Raw genomic sequence first — 10,420 nt, forward strand, 5'->3', positions numbered from 1 at the left:
TTTAAGGACCCAGTAGTGACTGTGCTTTCCTATGAATGTTTCACTTCCTGTGTCCTCTCTCCCAAGAGTATTGGGTTATGAGTGGGTTATGCTGGAAAAGGGGGGTGCCCAGAGGACACCTGGGCCCTGCCTGGGAGCTTGGGCAGGTCAGCTTGCCCATCATTGTTGAAAGGATGTTACAGTCACTCAGCAGAGAGCTATAGAGACCAATCCATAGCCTACAATGTGCTGATCCTGCTGCAGCCTCAGCTCACAGTTTTCTGTTTCTCTCTAGGCTGCAGCCACACTGACTTTCCTTCAGTTCTACTGCCCCAGGGCCTTGCTCCTTGTTCTTGAAACTGTCTGTCTTCCTCAAGCCAGTTTATCTCCACAATCACTTCCTCCAGGACATCTTCCCTTACCTGCCTGTTATATACACTCATGGCAATGGATACTTCTCCTTAGTGCTCCTCAAGGTGTACTTTTACATTTGTTTTTGTGATTACCTGATTAACATCTAGCTCTCCAATTAGACAGGAAGCTGTGAGAGGGCAGTAATCGGGTCTTCTAGGCTCTTGTCTTCCTGGCACCGGACACACTACCTGGCACATAGATGCTCAAAGAGGCTAAGTGATATGTACAACATCATCTAGCTACAATACAGTAAATCTAGGACTCATGCTCTGAAATGCTACACTCTGAGTCGTGGATAAATGATAGCTATTATTATTATTCATAATGGGGTGAGAACAGGCTGTTCGGGGCAGTCACTTGCGGTGTTTGTTAAGTGCGAAAGGGCTCTGCTGGACACAGTGAGGTTCTTATTCTGTACCTTGTGGAAGAGGTTATTCTGGCACGAAGCAGGGGGCTGAGCTGACAGGCTGGGCGCTGGGTTTTAGGTCCTTCTACCGCAACCTGGGCATGTGCTTGCTATAATGTTCAAGAGCACAGGTTCTGGATGGGCCCTGCCCCACAGGAAGAGAGTCTGTCATTATTCTTTCTTGGCCATTCAGTAGAGGAGGGTCTTCGCACATGTGTCTCCTGGCAGCAGGCGGAACAGCATAAGGGGAACAATCATAATGGTAGTTCCCTTTAACAAGTGATTACAAAATGCCAGAACTTGGCTCAGCGTTTAAATAGTAACCATCATCAACTATGACAGCTGATTGAGGGAGAGCTCTGTGACCTGCCCGGCACTGTGAGTGTTTTAGACGCAAGAGCTCATCCAGTCGCCCCAACAACACCATGAGACAGAAATTATTGTCCCCATTTTCCAGATGAGAAAACTGAGGCTCAGGAGTGATGCGATTGCCCACGGTCCAACAGCTAGTAAGTATTACAGCTAGGCTGGGAACCCAATTCTCTCAGACTCAAAATCCAGTGCTCTTATTCACTTCACTACACTGTCAGCCCAGAAGGGGCTTCACGGGTACTCAGTATGCAGAGGTGGGTAGTGGTGAACAAGTAAGGGGGTGGATTCTCTTGTCTGCCCCATCCAGGTCTGAGGGATGGAGGTGCTTGAAACCCTCCTGTAGCTCCCCCTTAACACTTAAAACAAAATCCAAGGACTTTGCTGGGCCTGCAAAGTCCCGCAGGACCTGGCTCCCTACTCCCCCTGCCCCTCCTCTCCTACCACTCACTCACTGCCCCCCTGCCACTAGTCTTGCTGCCTGCCCACTGACATGCCACACACACTCCCACCTCAGGCTTTGCTCCTGCTGTGCCCTCCACCTGGAACATTTCTTTCTTTAGCTCTCAGAGTTTGCTCCCTCACTTCATTCGCACCTCTGCTCAAATGTCACCTCTTCGGAGAGGACTGACCCTACCTAAGCTAGCTCCCCATCGACGGTATCATCTTATGTTATCTTTTTTTCATGGCATGCCTCTCTACCAGGGATCATATTGTATATTTATCTGTTTGTTTATTGTTTGTTTCTCTCACTAGAACAAAGCTCCATGAGGTAGGACTTTATTTTGTTTACTGCTATCTCACTGGCTACAGCTGACATGTGGCAAGCCTTCAAAATATGCTTGTGTGGGGACTTCCCTGGTGGTCCAGTGGTAAAAAATCCGCCTTCCAGTGCAGGGAACGCAGGTTCGATCCCTGATCGGGGAATTAAGATCCCACATGCCACGGGGCAACTACGCCCACGTGCTGCAACCACTGAGCCCATGGCGCAACAACTGGAGAGCCCACGTGCCACAACTGCGAAGGCTGCGTGCTCTGGAGCCTGCATGCCACAACTAGAGAGACCGCCCACTGCAACTACTGAGCCCGCGTGCTCTGGAGCCTGCTAGCTCACCAAAACTAGAGAGAATCCTGTGCGCCGGAATGAAAGATCCCACATGCTGCAACTAAGACCTGACTCAGCCAGAAAAAAATAAATGATAAATAAATAAATACTAGAAAAAAAAAGTTCCCTACTCAAAAAAAAAAAAAATGAGGCCAAGGGAATTCCTTAGTGGTCCAGTGGTTAGGACTCCGTGCTTCCACTGCAGGGGGTATGGGTTCGATCCCTGGTCAGGGACTAAGATCCTGCAAGCTGCGTGGCATGGCCCAAAAATAAAAATAAAAAAAGAATGAGGCCAAGAGCTAGGACAGCTACCTAAGGCTGTTGGTCAAGCTGTACAGGTTTCTGGCCTGACCAACCAACTCCTTCAGTCAAGTTGTGCTGAAGAGGTTGTTCGTGAGTTGCACCAACTGGTGGCCTCTATCCCTTTCCCAGATGATCCGGAAGGTGAAGCTTCCTGGAGGGGAAGGCAAAACAGGTGTGGTTATAGGGACTAAAACTGATCATGTGCATGCCCAGTAGGTGCCCGAACTGAAGGTGTGTGCACTGCCTCCGGAGCCACATCCCCAAGGCCTGGGGCAAGATCCTCACCTTTGACCAACTGGCCCTGGACACTCCCAAGGGCTGTGGCGCTGGCCTACTCTCTGGTAAAGACCAAGAGGTATACAGGCATCTCGGCAAGACCTCAGGAACACCAAACCCTACGTTCCAAGGGCTGGAAGTTCAAGCGCACCAGAGGCTGACAGGCCAGTTGCCACTACAAAAACCAGCCCCAGATCCTGCCTTGTTATTAAAAAGATTTTGGATGCTGAAAAAAAAAAAAAGAAGAATGAGGCCAAAGATAGGGTAGTCAGAGAAGAAGAGGAAAAATGGGAGCATGCAGATGGGACAGTCCCAGGGCTACTGGAGAACTAGCTAGCGGGCTCCTCCACTGACCTGGAGACGGGGACCGGGTGGGGGCAACAGAAGCTTGTTGCCGCTGGTTACAGAGAATGGGAGCTGGAAGTAGAGGTGGATATAGTAGCAGCAAGAGATGGGAATGGAATTGGAGGTAGAGGGGCAGAAGAGGAAGCAGTTGGTCATCAACAGATCCTTATGGACAGCTATGTGCCAGGCACTGTTCTGGGCACTGCGGACACAGCAAAGGAATACACAGAGAGGGTCTCTGCCCTCTAGAATAAGGGTGGGTAAACTATGAACGGCCTGTGGGCCAAATCTGGCCTCTTTTTATGTGCCTATGAGCTAAGAGTGGCTTTTACATCTTTAAATAATTGAAGAATATTTCATAATGTGCAAAAATTATATGAAATTCAGATTTCAGTATCCATAAATAAAGTTTTATTGGAGCACAGCCACGCTCCGTTTACGTATGGTCTAGGGCTGCTTTCACACTACAACAGCAGAGTCGAGTAGTTACAACAGAGACCATATGGCTGAGAAAGCCTAAAATGTTTACTAGCTGGCTCTTCAGAAAAAAAATTTGTTAACCCCTGCTCTAGGAACTTACATTCTCTTTGGCTAAACAAGCAGGTAAACTAATTTCAGAGTGCTTCTGAGGACAAGAGCCAGCTGGCATCAGTAGTTTCTCACACCCTGCTTCTGCCTCAGCCACCTTCCCCTGGAAGGGAAGTGCTCCATCCAGCTGGGTTGTAATACAGCAGCAGAGGAACTGGGGTCGTTGTGATCAGCCCCCTGCTTCTGGGCCAAGAGGATCAAGACTTTTCCTGGAAGAAAAAAGTCACTGTCAGTGATTTGCAAAGTCCAGCACCCGCTGGTTCCCCTTCCCCTAACCCAGATCCTCAATCTAGGAACAACTTATTTATGACTTCAGAGGAACATCATCACCTTTGTCATCAAGGCCTGCCACCTGTGTTCCTGCCACTTGTATGCAGTGCCTCCTTCTTTACAAAAAGTCTTCTCCCACACTACCTCATGGAGCCCTTATGGGGTAAGAAGGCATGGCTTGGGGTTATTGTTCCCATTTCACAGATGAGGAAACTGAGACTTGGAGAAATAACCTGACTTACCCAGGGTCACATCGCTTGAAATAGCTTGCAAACCCACAATTAGAAAGTAGTGCAATGTCATCTTTGGAAGGGCCTTTGGGACTGTCTCATCCAGAGATGGGAAACTGATGGCCTGGGGCAGAGGTGAATCAGTTAAGGGTGGTGGCCAGTCCTCCATGTGCAAGAAATAAGGCATGCATTGTCTGTAGAGAAGTTTAAAACATTAATGAAACTGGGTGGGTCTGCTTTTTATCACTGTGCCCTGGCAATTCTAAACAATGTCGTTGGTGATAAAATCCTCCCTCCTGAAGAGATCTTTCTTGGTCTAAGTTCTAAATAATTGCCGCGATTACTATGAGATATATATATACTTCAAATTAGTACATTTTATCACCTAACCTTTAATAAATAACATATTCTACATGGAAGCTAATTTGAAGAACTCCCAGTTACACAACTGGCGCCAACATATACCTTCAGTTTGAGAGCTCATAGCAGGTCAGCATCACTGGAGCTCATATCAGGAGCGTTCATGTCCGCATGTCCCTGCATTTAAACAGCAGATTTGAAATCAACGGCGATAGCACAGTGATTGTAAAACTGTTACTGTAGTTCTGTCATTCTCTGTGCAAGTCATTCTCTGAACCTGCCAATTTGCCTCTTTTAGAGGCATTTCTTCATGTGTGTGTGTATGTACCTTTTTGTTAAAAAAATACATTAATATAACCATAAACTATTAGTCCTTTACTTTTTTCCCATTTGTACTATAATTTTTATTTTATTTAAAAAATTTTATTGGTCTGAGTATATATATGAAGTTCAATAAAAGCAAGTTTTTACTGTCTCTGTTGCTTTTCTGCCATTATTATTATTTGTTTTATTTCATGATTATTATTGAAGATAATTCTTGTCATGTTGGGATTAAAAAATGATCTTTTCTACACACACTACTATATATAAGATAGGTAACTAAAAAGAACCTACTGTATAGCAGTAGGGAACTCTACTCAATATTCTGTGATAACCTATATGAGAAAAGAATCTTAAAAAGAATTAATATATGTATATGTATAACTGAATCACTTTGCTGTACACCTGAAACTAACACAACATTGTAAATCAACTATACTCCAATAAAAATAAAAATTTAAAAACATTTTTTTTACATTACCAGAAAATCTAAGAAGAAATTCAAGAAAAATAAAATTTGATAACTTGGAAAAAAAAAACACATTTTGGGTGTCAAACACACTAGGTTCACCATTGGCTTAAAGACAGAATAGGGGGGCTTCCCTAGTGGCGCAGTGGTTGAGAGTCCTCCTGCCGATGCAGGGGACACGGGTTCGTGCCCCGGTCCGGGAAGAAGATCCCACATGCCGCGGAGCGGCTGGGCCCGTGAGCCATGGCCGCTGAGCCTGTGCGTCCGGAGCCTGTGCTCCGCAACGGGAGAGGCCATAACAGTGAGAGGCCCGCGTACCGCAAAAAAAAAAAAAAAAAAAAAGACAGAATAGGACCCACAATGACATCATTATCTTCTCAATCATAATCATCATTATTTTTTATTGAGCACCTACTTGGCGCCAGGCACTGTTCTAAGGTTGGACATGTATCATCCCAACTTTTTCCCCATTCAACAAATACTTATTAAGATCCTACCATGTGTGAGGCACCATTGTAGGTGCTGGTGATACGGCAGTGAACAAAGTCAAATGCTTTCTCTCTCTTACCCATGAACCACTGGGCCTGGAGGTAGGATGGGTGTTCTCCTTGTGTACCATCCTATTTTAAGAATAAAGCCAGGACCCCACAGACCCAGGATTAGGGTGAGGTGAGTTAAGGCCAAGTCACACAAGTGCAAGGTCATATCCTGTCTTCACTTAAAATGTTGCTATTTTGGTCATCATGGATTTTTTTTTTTGCATTACTTTTAACTTTTGAAAATATATCTTGATTGTTGAGTTTTTTTGGCACCCCCTTAAATTTTGCACCCAGGATGATTCCTCATTAACCTTATTCTGTTAACCTCACCCTAGTCCTGTCCTTGCTTATGTGATCCTCACAACAATCACGTGAGGTAGGTGCAATAATTACCCCCATTTTACAGATAAGAAAAGTGAGGCACAGAGAAGCTAAATGACTTGCTCAAGGACATACAGTTAATTAAGTGGTAAAGCTGGTGTGTGAACTTCCCTTACTTTAGAATCCATGTTCTTAACCCTACTTTACATTTTGTTTAGTCCATACAGGCTGCTGAATATCTCAAGTAACTTGCCATCACTTTAATTTAAAATTAAAAATACAGCACAGTGCATTCCACAGCCCCTCAGGACCGGGGTCGGGTTGGAAGACCCCTTGGTCCTGGGACACGGGGCGCGGCCAGAAAGGCAGCAGCCCCCTCACCTGTCACACAGCACACGTTGGTGGGGAACCTGGTGCTAAACCATTCATAGATGACCTGCTTCTGGGTCAGGGTTTCCTACATAACAGAGCAGCTCCCTCGCTGGGATCTGTTGAAAGTCAGCCCTGGACAGACGTTTTGTAAAAAGAAGGTATTAAAAAAAAAAAAGGAAGAAGAAAATTTAAAATACAGCTTTCCAGCCTCTTTAAAAGTCAGGCAAGGGACTTCCCTGGTTGCGCAGTGGTTAAGAATCTGCCTGCCAATGCAGGGGACACAGGTTTGATCTCTGGTCCGGGAAGATCCCACATGCCGCGGAGCAACCAAGCCCGTGCGCCACAGCTACTGAGCTCGCATGCCGCAACTACTGAAGCCCGCACGCCTAGAGCCCATGTTCCGCAACAAGAGAAGTCACCACAATGAGAAGCCCACGCACCGCAATGAAGAGTAGCCCCCGCTCACCGCAACTAGAGAAAGCCCACATGCAGCAAGGAAGACCCAACGCAGCCAAAAATAAATAAATAACTTTTTTTTTTTTTTTAAAAAGGCCACCTGTGCTCACATTCCAGTTTTGTGGCCATCAGCAGAATGGAGTGGCAGCCTCTCTCAGATAAAGCAAGCTCATCAGGTCACCACAGTCTCCACCACCCACTACTATCTCACTGACTCCCCCACTTCATTCACTTGCTACCTGTCTGCTCCTGGGGGCATTTAGATTTGGACCCCTAATCTGGTCATCTCACAGATGGAAGAATCCAAACCCCAGAGAGGAAGAGGTTACCCAATTCACACAGCACTTGGAGCCTGGGCTCCAAGCCAGCCCTCACACAGCCCTTCAGTGATAAGAGACACTTGTAACTTTACACTTGATGGGAGCTCAGAAAGGGAGTTCCCAGACAGATCAAGCTAACCCCTATTTGCTGAGCACTGCCCAATTTTTGCCTCCAAGGTGGGCATCTCCACATCAACATCTCAAGTGGCCCTCCCAACGACTCTGGCAGGTCAGCCTTGACAACCTCTATCTTACACGTGAGAAACTGTTGCTTGGGAGGTTAAGTGACTCTCCCAGGATCTCACTGCAAGCTTGTGGTAGGTCTAACTTCAGTTCACTAGCTCTTGACATAAGACCTCCTGCTCTCTCCCCAAAACACCCTCTCTGACTCTTACTAGGATTTTCTTGGACTGAGGCTGGAGTCTCTGCTGGCTAAATTTACTCTCTTCCAGAAGGATTCTAACACAGGGCAGCCCGAGAGCCAAGCTGGAGTTGTCAGAAATACCGACTATAGGCCAAGCATATGCTAGATGCTTTTCACAAAGCTTCTATATTCTTTGTGTTTATCTGCATCCTCTAAATTTTCCACAGTGACTGTATTTTACTTCCTGTACAAGGAATTGCTTGATCTAGGCCTGGAAATGATTCTACTGAAAGTTTGGGGAAGTTGAGGATATTGGCCCCCAACTTGCAGTTAAGGAAACTGAGGCTCAGATGGATGGCCCAAGGTTACACAGGTAAGAAGTGATGGAATCAGGATTCTGTCTGAGTCCAAGGCCTGTGCTCTTTCCATTCCACTACTCTGCTTGCCCTTTTTTTTTTTTTAACACCTTGTTCCACAAAGGAGTTCAGGCAACTTATAAAAATACATTAAAGGAATCAAGCATTTATCCTGTCTTTCTTTGTACAAACTATTTCAGGAAAATCAAATAATGAATGAGGAAAAGTTATTCTTTTATTTTTTCATTTAAGTTTTTTTTTTTTTTTTTTTTTTTGCGGTACGCGGGCCTCTCACTGTTGTGGCCTCTCCCACCGTGGAGCACAGGCTCCAGATTCGCAGGCCCAGCGGCCATGGCTCACGGGCCCAGCCGCTCCATGGCACGTGGGATCTTCCCAGACCGGGGCACGAACCCATGTCCCCTGCATCGGCAGGCGGACTCTCAACCACTGCGCCACCAGGGAAGCACTCATTTAAGTTTTATTTTTAAATTATTTTTGTAATTTAATTTTATTTTTAAAAATAATTTTTATTGAAAAGTTGTTCTTTATGGAAGAATTCCAGCTAATGAATGCAAAAAGAATGACAGAGGGACTTCCCTGGTGGTCCAATGGTTATGACTCCGTGCTTCCATTGCAGGGGGCTCGGGTTCTATCCCTGGTCAGGGAACTAAGATCCCACATGCTGCTGGGCATGGCCAAAAAAAAAAAAGAATGACAGAATTAGAAAGTCATGGGGAATTCCCTGGCAGTCCAGGACTTGGCGCTTTCACTGCCAGGGCCCGGTCCCCATTTTGCAACACCTAATGAGATAACGGATCATCAGCAGATGCTAAAACCAACAGATAAAAGGTTGATGGGGAATTCTATAATGAAAAGAGCAGGCCAAGAGCCCTGAAACCGAGGACCAATCAGTAAAAATATTTAAACTAAGTATGTGCCGCTAGATGAGACATAATAATAAGTAGACAGCACCATCGCCAGTAAGGTATTCTTGCTAAAGACATTAAACCTGAATCTAATCAAGCTCTAGATCTAACTTTCAGTTTAATGGAAATACAACAGACAGAAGAACAAGTTAAACTACTCCATCAGGAAGCAATCAGCCAAATCTTCTGGGATGTGGAAACCTTTACAGGGCAAATGCTCTGGTTTCCTTTACAAATAAATAGCATGAAAAAAGAAGAAAAGTGAAACTGTTATAGATGAAAAGTTACTTATGACACATATCAACCAAATGAAATGTGTGAGCCTCATTTGAGTTCTTATTGGAACAAACCAACTATTAAAGAAATTTGAACATGAACTAGGTATTAAATGATTTTAGGGAATTTGTATTAATTTTGTTAGGTATGATAGTGGCATTGTAGTTATATTTGAAAAAGCCCTATCTTTTAAAGATATATGCTGAAATAATTCCAGTGAAATGATATGATATCTGGGATTTGCTTTATAATACTTCAGAGGGAGGGAAAAGTGGGGAGGTAAATGAAACAAGATTGGCAAAATGTTGGTAATTATTGAGGATGGGTTACAGGTGCATAACAGTTTATTACATTCTCTCTACTTTCATGTGTTTGAAATATTCCATAATAAAACATTTTTTAAGGCTTAAAGTAAATAATTAAGAAAATTGGGACAAAGAGAAAATACAGATCCAGAAATAGAATAGTTCTGAGCTTCTTAGCAGCCAAAACAAAGAGGGAAACGAGTCATGATGGCCAACTGTTGAGAAATACAGTCTCATGCCTGCAGTTTTTTGACCCTTACTCAATTATGTAAGAATGGGCCCTGAGCCTGGAACACTTCCTAACCAAGAGATAAAGAGCCCACACAGCCTGTGCTGGATTTATCACCTTGTGTGGGAGTATCTTTCCTTGTTTCAGGTGTCATGAGTACTCTTTTGTCTCTGCTTAAAGCATGTCGGTCATATGGCATCTAGCCAACCCCATGGTTATTATCTGTCCTCCTCTTGGAGGGGATAGGGTCCTTCCACTATGGCACAAGAAGGGTGAGCATAGGTGAAGTGCCCTGTGTTGATCACTGGGAGAGATCCCCCGGCAATGAGGGACCAACACCCACTACTGAAGCTGATCCTGCTGTCTCTTCTCTATGTGAGTAAAGCGTTGTTCCATCCGGTGCTTGACTGCATTGTGTCTTCCTTGACTACTCAGATACCAAGAGGAAATGGGTAGAAGTGTTTAGAGTCTTCCCCGGGGAATTATAACTGGTGCAAGGGTACTCCACTTGACACAAAGAG

At 45.0% G+C, this 10,420-nt stretch overlaps 1 pseudogene; it reads left to right on the forward strand.

Annotated features, from left to right (window-relative positions):
- The first annotated feature begins 1,281 nt into the window (after window positions 1-1,281).
- Window positions 1,282-3,064, forward strand: LOC111163252 (large ribosomal subunit protein eL18 pseudogene; annotated as a pseudogene).
- Window positions 3,065-10,420: the final 7,356 nt, after the last annotated feature.

Source organism: Delphinapterus leucas, chromosome 1, assembly GCF_059928025.1.
Source record: "Delphinapterus leucas isolate spDelLeu-1000000601 "Yukka" chromosome 1, BTC_Dleu_Yukka2, whole genome shotgun sequence".
In the NCBI taxonomy this organism is placed as follows: domain Eukaryota; kingdom Metazoa; phylum Chordata; class Mammalia; order Artiodactyla; family Monodontidae; genus Delphinapterus; species Delphinapterus leucas.